The sequence below is a fragment of the Epargyreus clarus genome, unplaced genomic scaffold, assembly GCF_041222505.1.
Source record: "Epargyreus clarus isolate Ecla_fem2 unplaced genomic scaffold, WU_Ecla_fem_2.2 ptg000008l, whole genome shotgun sequence".
Taxonomy (NCBI): Eukaryota; Metazoa; Arthropoda; class Insecta; order Lepidoptera; family Hesperiidae; genus Epargyreus; species Epargyreus clarus.
This window is the reverse complement of record NW_027332216.1, coordinates 8,233,939-8,249,623: the sequence shown is the minus strand read 5'-3', so window position 1 is coordinate 8,249,623 and position 15,685 is coordinate 8,233,939. Positions and strand designations below refer to the sequence as shown.

The following is a 15,685-nucleotide window of genomic DNA, read 5'->3' as shown; positions in this document are numbered from 1 at the left end:
CATAAATGCACTTTAGATGGTCTTCGTAGCCAACTGCAGAAGTTAAAAAAGCCAGCGATGATGAACAACGAAGCCGAAGTATTTTCAGATGTAGTCCGAGAGCTTGTTATGACCAGCAACGCAGCCGAGCACTGCAACCGAAGTACCAGATATAGTCCGAGAGCTTGTTATGATCAGCACTGCAGCCGAAGTATTTCCACACATAGTCCGAGAACTTGTTATGATCAGCATCGCGGCCGAAGTCTCTTTAGAAAAGATCGCAAGCCATTAATTACGGGAAATGTGTTAAGTCCCAACGTATTTACGTGATAATAAAAGAAGAGGGAAATCGACAGACTACTCATTATTATAATTTAAGGTCGAATAATAACGAAAATCCTAATCAAGATTGCTTTTGTTAAAGAAAATCTGTTAAAGCAAAATGAACAACTCGTGTCTACGTTACTGCACTTGAATAATCACCTGAAACGAAAAGTATTCGCTCCTTACAGAAGTGATACTAAAAGTACAGTACTTTATAAATCAAAATACCTACTCTTTTTCTACTGATTATTTTTGGAAGATTTTGCAAAAGTCCTTAAGAGATTATGGTTTCCTATTCCGCACAAAATAATGTTTCTGAAGAGTTTTATGAACGTGAAAATAAGAAGATAAAGAGATAGATAAGAGAATATAGAGAAGAGATAAACACAGCAGCACGTTATCAAAAATAGACTAAAGGACAATTAGACTAACGAAGTAATATATAATAGATTAGATATATGAAATATGAAATATGTAGATTTATATGATATAAAATATGTAAGTAGTGAAAACATTTTAAGTTACAATTTTGTCAACGTGATCACAATAGTAAATCAGGAAAATCAAAATATAACCTAAGTTTGGAGTTGATACTGAATTCAAAGTGTACTTTATAACAAAGAATACCCCATACTTGGTACTTCACTTGCTCGAAATGGTATAACGTACAGAATTATAGTATGTGTAATTAAACCTTTCCTGATCCTGTTTTCTCTTTTAAGTGATAATTAACATTTAAAGACAATAGATAGTTTATATGTTTTTATTATTTCAAATAACATATTGTACTAAATGTTATATGAATGATGAGGTAGTAATGTTTTATTTGAATGGAGCATATAATTACATTTTACTTTTATAAGATGAGTACAAATAATTATTATAATGATATATACGATACGTGTATATAACATACGTATATATTCATGCAATTATTTTAATGAAATTTATGATATTGAATAATGAGAAGTAACAGTGTAAGGATATCTATACTGTCTACATATCACATGAGCTTGGTCCATGAGAGAGCATGTTCCATGCATGAGTGTTATGTGACAAATTTAGTTATCTCTTAACTGAGTAATTAAAAGTAGATATCTTATTACAAAGCCACAGGGATAGAATAGTGGTAACGATATATAATTTCATAGCATAATAAAATACGTATGTTTATGTATATGTTTTCATTTTATTGATGTGAAATTGAAATGAAATTTAAGTTCAGACAAAAATGTAATTGTATGATCCTCTTTATTCATAAATATTGAAATAGTGATTTAACTTTAAATAATTGGAAGACCATATTTATACGAGTATAAAATAAGTGATGTAAACAGTTAACACGTTAAATTAATTGACACAAATTACCTATATACCTTGACACAAATATCATGCGATATTAGTTAACTTATTCCAAGACTAAATAGACGAATCAAACCCCAGGCCATATTACAAAGTCTACGGATATTGGGCTAATTAACATATAGTAGGGTTTTAGATATATTTAACTGTACAAAATATTCATCATAGGCTTATGGAATATTTATTTTTAGAAGCAAGTGTTTTTATGACACAACTAATACGAATTAACAACGGATTAATTGAAAAAAAAAAATAAGATTTGATACCGACATCAGTCTGTTTGGGGAACGAAAGGAATAGTATTTATGTTACAGTTCTATGATAAAGATTGCGATTGTGATTTATGAACAAAATTATCAATAATTGAATCATACGCATCACAGTCTCATTATGAATAGACCATAGAAAGTTATTGTAAATATTTTCTATAAATAATGTGCTTAAGACAAAATTACTGACATGCACGTAAAACCCATTGAAATTCCCTGAGCAAATCGGAACTTACTTGCAATAATAAAAATTAATTCCAGCTAAATTATATTTTATCTGAAACATAAGAAGACTTAATGTGAAAATCAGTGCTAATGATGAAATAATTAAGAGAACAGTTTTCGAGGTATTTCAAGAAGGCGTTGATGGATATAAGGAGCCAGGACACAAGTTTAAAAAAAGTTGAAGACATAGATTTTATGTTCAAGGCGGAAATAATGATTCTAGTGGAATATTAGAAATGAACTTTACCCCTTAAGATAGGGAAGAAAGATGGGGGTTTCCACGGATCTGTTTCCTTCGAAGAGTCAATCCATTGATAGAGGTACATCATACTCAACATCGATAGAGGCTGTTGTGACGTCAAGTAGACATTCTATACCTATTATAATAAAAATGAAGCAAACATACGATTAAGTAAAGGTTGATAATGAAACTGCAGAATGATGAACACAAATAGAATTGTTTAATTTTAATCGATTTTTGAAGGAGGTGGTTTTATGTTTGGCTATATATATTTTTGGAGTTCATGCTGGACCGGCAAAACCTCAGAGGTTCATGTCAACTGTATATTTTAACGAGTCAGAGACGCCAATAAGTTAACACACAGTAGATACTTCGTGAAAGTGTGTATTCCAGACGGCGTTATAAAGCTGACTGACGTTGGGAACGGGGAGGAATCGAGCGAATGCGTCTTACGGAAATTGTTAGTAAGATACGAGCGAACCGATCCAATAAGATAATTTGCTGGAAAGGAATATGTGTCATATAAATTAAATGTGATTGCTAATGCTTATTCTAATACTGTGGAAAATCAAAAACAATACCAACGGCTAAGATTTGGATTGAATGTAAAGATGCTGAAGGCTTGTATCTTCATCGAAAATAAAGTAAATTCAAGATAAGTCACCAACGAAGAATCAACAAAATACTTTGAAAAAATTGTTGGGACTCGAAATTGTTTATATGAGCAAGAGAAGAAGCGGCATTTAAGAACTTTAAAAATAGATTTATAGGATTTAAGACTTCTTTGGATATGGAACTATTCTTTGGATATGAACTAAACTGGGAGATTTTATTTTTTTCAGGACCTATCAGAGTATAAGTTAGGTGTAATAATTACATATGCCATGAAGGACCGTTCTGAACAACACTAATTATGGCTTCACGCACTCTAGAGAATAATAATGTATGAATAAATTGACAAAGAAGCTTTAACCTTTGGATTAAAGTAATCAGTATTAAGCAAGGATATTAATAGTTAATGCCGATTTTCACAAATAGATGGACAATTCTTGCAACATCGATGGGTACCTTAGTGAGTGTTTTGAGGACATTAAAAGAACGAACAGCCGACAACAATTCGCTGGAAAATAGATTTATTAAAAAAATATCGATGGAAATAGTAAAGATGAAAAATTAATAGCTGAATACTTCTATATTACGGAAAGTCATGTAGGTCAAAGTCATTAAGATAGAGCAATTTCTAAGTGAATGTAAGCTGCATCGAGTGATGAAAAACAATCATCCGAAAAATTTAGAAAACATTAATCGTACTGGACAGACTTTGAAATATATTGATTTTGCGAAATTTTATATGAAGAACCATTTTTTTGTACTGGTTGATAGCTACAACAAAAATAATCTCAGAGGGAATCACCTATTTGTGGTAACATATTTTTTTTTAATTATTTGCCTTGGTCTTTCAATAAGTTTTAGTTTCAGAGAATGAACTACTTCTAACCCCAATGTTACTTTCCGAAAGATGACAAAGGTAGGCAATGTAGGGAACAGCGTTCCTGTACTAAAATGCAGATAGGCTGGGCATCTTAAGCCGTCTACCGAGCCACAGAAAAGTGGACACACAACCATGCAGATGGACGGACGACATCGTACGATTGGCTTGAAGAGATTGGATGAGAACAGTGCGAGATCGGGACTTGTGTAAGACCAATGGAAAAGCTGACATCCAGCAGTGGATGGCGACGGGCTGAAGAGAAAAATAAACGAGCATTTGTTTTGGAAGAATCTATTAAACAGGAATAATAATATTTCACAATCTTACGAGTACTGAGTCAAGCGGAGATTACCATTAATATTCTTCTACAAAAAAAAAAAAAACAGCGGTTGAGATGCTGAATGGTCGAAAGTATTGCACTGCGATCTCAGATAGGTATACTTCGAGATGCACAATCAAATAACGCTGACCAGCAGTCAGAAGTTTGATGTATTGAATAACGAGGGGACTCGTTACTTTGTCGGATGGCCGAATGTTACAGGCACATCGCATTGATCCATTTATATTGCTGGTTGTTAATACTTTACGTCACTTATTAAATACTTTTCTATTATATTTTTTAGAATGTGGAGTCTTGCTTTGAGTCATGAAATGTCAGCTGATATTTGCAATGTCTTTTATAATGGAGATATGATAAAATAATAGTGGATAAAGATGTATTAATGTAAATGTTGATGATTATGGAAGAATATATTGTATTTCTGGAATTCCTTCTGAGCGTTTTAATAATAGGTAGTACAAATACAAATAATGTATCCCAAACATAAACATAAATTTGTCATAGAAAAATACTATCTCCCACGTTCATATTTATGCCTTTTCAATTAATTGGTCCAGTGGATTCGGTAGATCGGTTCCAGACTAAATTGCCTGCAACCGACTTACAGACAGACAGAAATACACGAGTGATATTACAATGGTTTCGATTTATTATTAAGATGAAGGGAATCCTAAAATGTAGACGCCCTTACAGATTGAGTGGTTTGAGGGTTAGACTCCTGATAATGACGTCTCTGACCTTGCATGTTTATTTATTAACACTGATTAAATTGAGTGGAAGATGCTTTTGCTATCGTTTGATGTTTCGTATTTGTTCTGACGGTGTTTGATTACTTTATTTTCTTGTTTCGTATAAATTTCTCTTGAGATACTTAATTTAGGTATAGTTTATATAAATTATATTTATTTTTGTAGCATGCCATACAGTTTTTTGCGAGCTTTGCTTTTAAATATTGCTCCTGACAAGCAGTTTTGCATGTGAGGATAGTAATTACACTCGGTAAAGTAACAAATGGGAAAATACGTAAGGCTGTTCATCATACTAGCGATTTGCAAGGATACCTAGGGTCCGTATTGGTTTGTCCCTGTAGTTTCGGGACCAGAATAGGGCTACGGTATCCCCTGCCTGTCGTAAGAGGCGACTAAAAGGGGGCTTCCGGGGTTGCGGGCGGCAAGAGTGGGTAGCTCGAACCGCCCGGTAAGCGACCCCGGGAAGGGCGGCGGTATGTGTGGTCGCATACCGTCGTACGCACCAGACGGTGTGGCGAGCGTCAAGCTCACCTGGGCAGAGCCCGACGGGGCAACGCGCTAAGAGGACTCCGGTTGCGTTCCTTTGGAGATCCCGGAGCCCTCAACGCAGCGCCGAGGACGGCCACCGGGGGGGTTTTAGTGCGGTAAAAATCCCACATAACCCTGCGTCCCTCCCACGGCGCCGGGTACCTTTTGAAGGTTTCCCCCTCGTAAACAAAAAAAAAAAAAAAAAAAAAAAAAAAGGGTCCGTATTGGTCGGAATAGGTCTCGAGCGGTTCGGTCGTGGTCGTTATCGGTCCGATGGATTGGCTCAAAGCGAAGTCACCTATACCATGCGATGCAAACATAACGCAACTCATATAAGATTACACTTACACAGAAATTTGAAAACCAACACCAACATTGTTTCGAGATATAATGCTTTCACTCATTTGAAACATTAATGTCTTAAAATAGGTATAGTACGAGTAGGTATCCTACCGCCCGCCCTACCTTACATCATCTTACACCAGAATACAAGTAATAAATAACTTATCTTGATATTTATAAAGTGCCGAAATGCTCTCAATCGGTGAAACAAAATTTACCATTCGTCGCACGATTTATCTACGTACAAATTCGGCAAAGTGTGCAGCGAATGGTAGGTTTTAATCAAATTTAAAAATATACGCTTGGAAGCTGTATATTTCAGGCAGAATTGTGGTAAGCATCCTTCGCGGTCGCCCCATTCGGCACAGCTCCAAGCACGTATACAATTTACTTAGCCGCGGTCCCGCCTACATCGTGATTGGAATATATTCAAAACTTTAAAATATGTCAGTCGATGCAAATTTTGCTCTTAGGTTCTTCGAAACAAAAGACTAGTCCTTGTCTTAAATATATATATTTTTTTAATATAGAAGTAGCAGACGAGTGGCTAATGCCGCCCATGAACATCTGTAATCAACCCTAGATAAGTTTATATATTCCTACCTGAGGTCGGTCGCAGATGCGCCGCTACCCCTGAGGACTAAGCTGGAACGCCTCGGAAAAGTATATCTTCCTTACCACACCCTTCCAACCAGAACACAGCAGCGCTTCACACTGCTGTTATTAGGTGTGGCGGTTGTGCCGGCGGAGGCGAACCACCATCAAAAAATCATCTGTATCAAATCTCATTGCCTTTTTTGATAAAATATACAATCATTGCTCAATTGAACAACGTAACCAAATTTATTCTATATCAATAGTAAGTTAACATAAAGTAAACGTTCAACGATTCCCAAATATACTACATTTACCCGGAACTGGAAAAGACATTTTACATATTTATAATGTAAGTAGGTTAATATTAATAAAATAGACTTTCCATATACGGTAGCTATGTCAAGAATATCTGCTTAATTGACAACTTAGTTTATATGACTGTACACTTAGCATGAGTTTTCATGTTTTTACAAAGATAACTGTTTTTGTATTTGTTTACGTAATTCCCATACATTTCCAATCAGTTCTGATACAGTCCTCTAGGGGCACTGATTGCAAATGTGTGGTCAAATACGTAAACAAATATGAAAACAGTCATTTTTGTAAAAAACTCATACTAAGGGTACTGCATGACATAACACTCCCTTTTAGGTAAGCTATTACGGCATATTGGGGCAAAATCGGTAACTCAAGAAGTAGAGCGGAAGCCGGTATCTCTGAAAGACTTCGCGCTAAATATCGTCAAGCAAAATTCTTGGCGTTGAGCACTTACTTATTTCACATCATGATTTTGCTTGTAAGTGCACTTTGATAAGTAAAATATAACGATACTTTACAGCCATGAAATTGAATGAAGCCACATAAGGCTTTTATAATTCATTGTTTGAATTCTTACGTATAAAATTACGTAATTTACGTAATACATAAACAAGTATTTCAAACATTTTAAGGACATTTTAGAATGGAGATGTGGCAACACTTTACTTACGCAACAATTTCAATTCTCAAAACTGGTTAAACTTTCTTTAGGACTGACCAATCTGTATTTTACCCATCTAAGTAAGTACAGGTAAAGAATTTTTCAGGCACATTTTAAAACTGGGTTAAGTCGAGCACCTTGACCTATGTGCGCTACAATACTAGCTTGTCAGAAAATTGCAAAGCGGCATAATCAACGAGTAAAAGGCGGGAAACAAAAAAGCTGTATAATACTGAAGCATTTCTATGTGACGTGTGCAAGAGAAAACTAAACATGCGAGTTTCATCCGGTGTGTGTACGGCGAACTGTGCAAACATTCATCGTGTTTGCTGATCTGTTTTCGCCTAGTTTAGCAGTGATCATTAACGTCTATAGGGAATTAAACTAATTATAGTCCTACAAATATGAGGACGACATTCGTATATTACAACAGTAGTATATAACTAATGGAATTACATGACTGTGAGGGTGGTACTTTCCCGGTCGAACTATACAGATTCTACTTTTACCACCTTTTACTATAATCTTTTAAAGCAAATATTCTAGTAAAGAATCTCTAAACCATCGTTATAAGGCAGGAATGACTGTGGCGGTAGTGGCCTTGTACCATAGATGGAGTTCTAAAATCTCCATAATGTAAAGTGTGGTATTTTATTGGAGCATCTTATATATCTATTCCTATCAGAGAATGCGCAATGCCCATACACTTTAATAACCCTTAACCCCGGTTAACTATATTACCCCTTGCTAGGCATAGCAGTAGCTACATAACAATATTTGCGCTATGGAAGCTGTTTTTTGTCTACAAAAGTAAAAAAAAAAAATCAAGGGCGTCCAATAAATTAGATTACACTGAACAAACGGAATCATTTGCTAAGTAAGGAACGGAAGGGGGTGACTAATAAGTAAACATTTTACGCGAACAAGGGCGCGAACCTCCGACCGGCGTTATGCTAACGAACTGCTATTATGTTGCGCCCTCGTGTCACTGTGTGAAGGTTTTGCACTCTCGACCGAGTTATGGCAGGGGTTGTTTTAGAAAATCATGTGTTGCTTTCAGGAAAAGCTGTCAGTGGGAACGCGCGAGCCGGCGCGAGTAGACGCGACAGTGGAACTACGGACGTTAGAACTCGAAACGGACGTTTTCGAACTTATACACAAATCATATTTTTTTATGTACCCGTAGTTAAAGGTGATAGTTTTTCTGACCGTGGTTAAGTTGGTTCCGACTTCCCGAAGTGTTAATGGATTATTATGTTTTTCTGATAATTGGAATGTTTGAAATAAGTAAGTAGTAATTTAAATAATCGTATGTAGTAAGATTTATATAGATGTATTTAGATTAAGTCATACAGCATTCCATGATTTTATCACATCTCATTTAATTTGTCCGGACCGTGATTAATTAGTTAAATGGTTTCAATTACTAAATCTTAGTTAGACCTGAACTGTGCACTTAGCTGCAAAACATGTCGTGACATAGATGTTTGTATGTCATTTATGGTATCTTATTTTAACACTTAGATTTACAACAAAAACTATTAATAGAATTAAACATATTACTTTGTATATCTGAAGTAATGACTAAAACTATAATTTAATAAAGCTGATCTGACGAACTTACTATATATCCATTTAGTATTATGTACATCAGGGTCACTTTAGTATCCCAGTGATAAGTAACTTAATAATAAATGTGTTAGTAGAGACAATGCCAATCAACGATCAAAGCCGGGTCGGAATTATAAATTCAAAGAGACAGAGGGTGAAGCCTAAAAATGAAGTGTCAGAAACTCGATTATACTCCGCATACAAAATAAATATTTGCCGATCCGCCTTGCAGTCAGTTCAGTTACAAAGCTTCGGATTTGTAGCAATTAGGCATATTTGCCGCTCGGGTAGTAGATACGGTGGAGTTTTAACTAAAGATTAAAATCAAGATGAGCTAAAATCAGACTATTGTAAGTTAACTGTGAAAAATAAATTTTATAATTTAGTAGCTACTTTATTCTCTTTTGTTTGACTTTTATACTAAGTCTTTTGTAAGTTTTTGACGAGCTTTAGTGTTAACAATAAAATACTATAGAAACAGAAGGTTTCTTTATAAAAAAAAATATTCTAATTCATATGTTACTTCAAAAATAATGATTTTGGCCGAATTTTAATCATTTGGCATCAGTACCAGAAATATTTGCCTGTCCACCTTATAATCTCAGTTCAGCTATAAAGCTTCGGATTCGTAGCACTTTGGAATCAGATCGTTTCACTATAAAAATATATTTTAATTCATATTTTCTCAAAAATAATGATTCTCGTTGAATTTCGATGGCGAACACTTTAAATATTTGCCTGTCCACCTTATAATCTCAGTTCAGTTACAAAGCTTCGGATTCGTAGCAATTAGGCATATTTTCTGCTCGGGTAGTCGCTGCAGCAAAGTTTTAACTAAACTAATAAAGATGAGCCAAGACAAATTTCAACTAAATGCCAGAGTTCGTTCGCCGATCTTATTAAGGCTAAATTCACCTGCAATTTCGAGCACTTGCTCGGCGAAGGAGTTAATTACGTGATAGCATACCAACTTTGAAGTTTATTCCAGGAAGCATGCTGTAAAATGACAACAATGTTAAGAGGGTCAAATTTAAATTAAATACGAGACGTCGTCGCTAAAACACTTCAGAAATTGAATTTTCTTTCAGTAAATTTGAATTAATTTGTCGTTACCGGTAATCTACTCAAAAATATTATTAAGTGTTGAAAGTTTTTAGAGATTTTACCTTACTATTGTCTACAATTCTGCACATTAACAATATTATAATTAGCAATTTGTTTATAATTAAAAAATAATAGTAATGAAGTATCGAATGCAATTTCCAATATTATCCGATTAAGTAATGGATGAGAGATGCCGTCGATAATGTAAATATGAGGGAGGGGATTTCCAATATCATGTCCGATAAAATTATTTTATGGCCGGTTTTATTACAAATATGTTATTTGGCAAACGTTCACAATTTATATCTTCTAATTCATCTTTTCATAAGACGGCCTTAAAACTAATGATGTTTACTGTTCTAACAGTCCACATATTAAAGCAATTTCTAATGTTTTCATACCACCTTATTGTGTTCAATTATGTAGCAAATATATTATAAATATAGTTGGATACAGATCTCTCAGCGAGGCATACCTCAATTATTCTTTGCGGATGTGGCAGGGGAACCACATAACCACATAGACATTTTAAACTGTCTAATGTGTGTTATTAAATTATAGCACGACATATATAATAATATACTCTAATAAAGAAAATATTTTAGAGTGTACAACATTCATGTCTTTTATATCAACATTTTTGATTGTTACGAGCAACTAGAGCTATATTTATGTGTTACAAAGATTGTTTATATGCTATTCTGTTAGATTTCGAGAGGGATGTCAGTAGAATTCACTGACGTCAGTAAACAATCACGTCAAATGCACTGTGACTGTTCGATCCCCGGTCAGGGAAATCTATGTGATTGAATTTGTAGTCGAAGATTCATTTGGCGTGTTTGTATTATACGTGCTTTGTGGCCATGATATCTTCAACAAAGAAAGTTTTTATTGGTAAGGTTATGGCTGTAAGTCAGAATTTGAACAGATTAATAATATGTACCTATATACACGTAAAATGAAGGATCATATTATTGTCATATTATAGCCTAGTAGGGTTTTTAGTAAAATTTAGATGTTTTTGTCGTTTTAAATGCAAGTTTAATACATGTTATTGTTTTTTCTCTGTCTGTCTGAACGAATTTCGGGATACTAAAATTAGATTTGAATTTGATTTTTTCCAAAAAATACTGCACCGATATCCTGACGTGAGCACTACATCAAGCCTCAGTTTGACAACGGACGGACGCAGATCGCAATTAGAGAGGGTGCGCGACCCAACAACATTTACATTTTAATTCAAATTTCCCCGATCCTGATGAAATTCAAGATAAATTGGGCCGGGTATTTAGCGCAATAATTTGAGACCTCCCGCTCTACAAATTAAGCGATGGGATAATTGTTTTCGGCGTGATTAATAATTAGTGCTACGATTTCATTCAGTTTAAGTGCCTGTAAGTGGAAAGTATTTACCACTAGAATTAGTTAGTCCCTAATGGTCTTCGTAACTAAGGATTCGTGTAGTTTTTGATGATAAAATGTGATTGAGGTACACGATTTATACTACGTTTGTAGGATTTATTTTTACGGTTACACGTTTACACAAGGTCAATATTTCAACCCAGAATGTATTCAGCGTAATGTCGGTATTCCAGTTAAACTTTTGTTTATCTACAGACATTGACCGTGTCAGATAAATCATATTTTTCTGTACGATGAGCCTACGTGACTATCTTGTAGTAGACATAAATACTTGTAGACATTATAATGTTTTTCTTTACCATTATAATACATAAACATTGCATAGAGTACTATTATTTTGTCTGTCGCGTACCTGAAACGTTTAATGTAGCTCACAAACCATAGGACTGTGAATGAACCTTAAATTAGCTTTGTATAATCCGACAAACACAAATTACAGAACGAATATGTCGACACAAAATTAACGTCATACAAATGCAAAAAATGTCATTATGTTAGGGTTGTTCAAACTTACAAGAGTTCTTTTGTACGTACTACCATTGTCGTTGAGTACAAAGACTGCTTCCCACAATATGCAAAATGTTTAAATTGATTATGCATGTAGAGGTTTCCCGGGCGGACACAGCGCAAACACCCGAGGTATGCGTTTTAATAATTAAAATGTGGAGAAGTTTATTCTTTTTATGACACTTAAATATTGAAAAATGACGTTCAATTCATACACTTCAGAAGGTGGTAGTACCCTTTGTGGTTCGACTCCGGTGGCACCACCGCCACACCTATTTCTACCTAATAACAGCAATGTTAGGCGCTGCTGTGTTCCGGTTTGAAGAGTGTGGTAAGGGAGACAGACTTTTCCGAGGCGTTCTAGCTTAGACTTCAGGGGTAGCGGCGCATCTGTGGCCGACCTCAGGTAGGAATATCTAATCCTATCTGGGGTTGATTACATATGTCCATGGGCAGCAGTAGCCACTTACGAGTACCATCAGGTGGACTGTATGCTCGTCTGCTACTCCTATATTATAAAAAAAAAAATACGAATGATAACATGATCTACTCACTACTGGACACGGGTGTACTCTGCGAATGAGAAGGATTTCGGTGTACAGTCCACCCCGCCTGTTAAGTGCAATTTGGTAGACTTCACACACACGCCCTTGAGAAGTATTTCTAAAGAAGGTTCATTGTAATGTTTTTCTTTACCCTTATAGTAGGTGATCCTTAATCTCTAACTTAAAAAAATGAGAGACGCATGGGATTCGATCCCGCAGTCAAAATAATAGCAATGCCTTAATATGTTTACGTCAATATCGGTGTAACATGACAAAAACCTTCGATTCGTTAGTCGAAAACGAAAATGCTAAATGCAGGGGATTGAAACAGAGACTGGTTCTCATGGGCGAATAACAAAAAGAATGCAATTTGAATATCATTCGTTTGATGGCTACGGCTCGTAGCGCGTAGCTCGTAGCGATCTTGTCGATTCCAGTCCAAGCCCTTTGATTGCCAAGGGCCTTTTGTTAATTTATTTTTTAATTATAAATAGATAGTTCTTTTTTCTGAATTTTATGTTTGACCAGGCACAAAGTGGGAGCAGAAATCATAGGAAACTTCTAAATATTTTTTAATACTCAAGTCAATAGTCTGCGAAGTATATATTTTAATTTTTTTATTAAAAAAAAAATAGTTTAGTGCCTACTTCCTCAAAGTTTTTTACTATGAAGGTAAAACATATATAGTGTAGTTCTTTAAATATCGCATATTTTTATTACCGGCGACATAAAGTTTATTGACTGTAGAAATAATTATTACCATCATTATTAGTCATAATAAAGTATTACTATAAAAATCAATATGCAGTCGTTTGTAGTCTTTAAACCAAAGTACCTTCAAAAGGAGGAAATACCCATCGGAAATATCTATCTCGAATTTCCTGGAAGTGGAATACTCGGCAGTTTCCAACAGTTTCCAAACGAGACCAAACTGTAGTACTATTTAATGTTAGCTAACGGACAATTTCTAGTGCTTACTTTACAAATTAGAGTGGGTGTAAGGTGTACCGTATAATGTAGCGTTGGCGTTACGATATGCTAAGTAATGGTTCAAATATTGGCACCAATAATCTCAGATCGAATTTATGATAGTGATAATAGACTAGGGGCTGTCTCATCAATTTGTATATTTGTGTAATGGTGTGTTGAGTATCAACTATTATTATTATGTTTTTAGACAATTATTTACACTTCTGATGTCGCACATCTTTTATAAGGGAAAAAACACATGAGCGACAGTGAGTCTCCCTGATGAACGCCCACGGTAACCGACGTAAGTGGTGACAACAACCTTCAGTCGCGTCGCCACCTGCGCATGCCAGTGACCGTCGTCGATACAAACTGTCGTTTGTGTGTTAGCTCCCTTACTTATCAAAATACTCCTGATATTAACATAATTATATTTGTACAGCGTAGTTTGCATTAATAATGATATAATATATAAAAGTAAAAGCTTCAACTTGACTCAAAGGTAAATTATTTTATCAAAAGTACAAACTTAAATGTTTTCGAATAATTGAAAGCATTGAAGTCTTAAATAAAATCCCACATTCAGGGCTTTTAGAGCTTCGTAATAGAAACAATATGGTGTGAAATGATAAAACATTGCACAAATGGTAAAGCAGGGCTCTATCGGGGGCGGATTTGATCCCTTCGTGAATATTAAGTTTGCCCATTAGGGCACTCGGTAATTCGAAAGCGTTTAGAGCGGTCGCTCTGAATTTATTACTTAATATTACTTTGACCCTACACAACGCAATCCACGCAGATTTTGTATGACGCCGGATTTATTTCGTCCACAAATCAAGGTCGTAAACTCCCCCGCATTAGCAAAAACGTTATGGAAATTAGGGATGGCGATTTGATGTCGGTTAATCGAAGAATCGATTTTTTGATATATTTTGGCTGTTGCGATTATATTTAAAGTTCTTTTTTTAAAGTAGCAATAACAGGAAAAGCTTATTTTCTTTTATCATAATATTATAATTTATTTATACTGAACTAAACGACCCGTAATTATTACAATAAGTAATGACATGTAATAAATCGATGGTGTATCTAAATTTTTAAATAAATATTAATCTTTGTTATTCATCAGCATAATCTCCGGGTGGTAGGGACGATGTATAAGCTTTTTATGTTTGTGCCGATATTTTTTGTGGATCCGTTTTTCCGACTTCGATTTTCAGATGTTTTTTACAAGGAACAGCCATCCCTATCGGAAATAACCTGGAAATACCTGCGTGGAAACGAAACGTTAAGAGAGTGAAATCGTGTGAATTATATAAATAAATATTTATAACTATGTTAAGCCTTATAAGGTTTATGTAGTTTAACGATAAAGTTCTATTTAGCGTCGTTAGACTTCGTTTACATACTTAATCCTTAATCGCTCGCATATAAATTTACCCTAATATTAATGATATCAATATTCACTGAAGGAGAATTGTTAGCTAAAAATTAAATAAAAAAATACGCCATTTTTGTAGCGTTTTTAAAATCATATAACCCAACTTTTCATAAAGAACTTTATAATATTAACAGTATTTTACATTTATAACAATATACTTCGTACGGTTAATAAATTGCAATCTGATAATTATTTGTCGATGTACGTGTAACTAAGTTATAATTGTTTCGAATGCTCTGTTAAGTGATAAGGAACGTAATGTAGGTACATAATCACCCACTTTCAGGCAACGAAATTCCCATTACCATTCTATCAGCTAATTGATGTGATTGTTAATTTAACCTAGAAACAATAATTATATTTAATGGACTCCATTTATGATATAATCGTTATATGTTTATTTGGATTTGGGTATACATTATTTCATACCTACATGTTTTATAACATATAGGGAGCATCGGATAGTGTCTATTACCGACCACGGACGTCTGTCATCAATTCACCTTGGGATTAGAGTTCTATCAGTACCCCTACCATGAGTTTTTACGTTTTGACAAATATGAGTGTTTTGGTATTTGTTTACGCATTTGCCCATATAATTTCCAATCAGCGCCCCTAGCGGATTGTGTCGGAACTTGGAAATAGTATGGGCCAATACG

General features: G+C 34.8%; 1 protein-coding gene across 1 annotated transcript in view; it reads left to right on the top strand.

Annotated features, from left to right (window-relative positions):
* The first annotated feature begins 8,516 nt into the window (after positions 1–8,516).
* Positions 8,517–15,685, top strand: part of LOC140744315 (uncharacterized) — a 176,534-nt gene continuing 169,365 nt past the window's right edge. The window contains exon 1 of the mRNA XM_073075874.1: positions 8,517–8,714. The gene's annotated coding sequence lies outside the window, so the exon portion shown is untranslated. The remainder of the gene's footprint in view (positions 8,715–15,685) is intronic.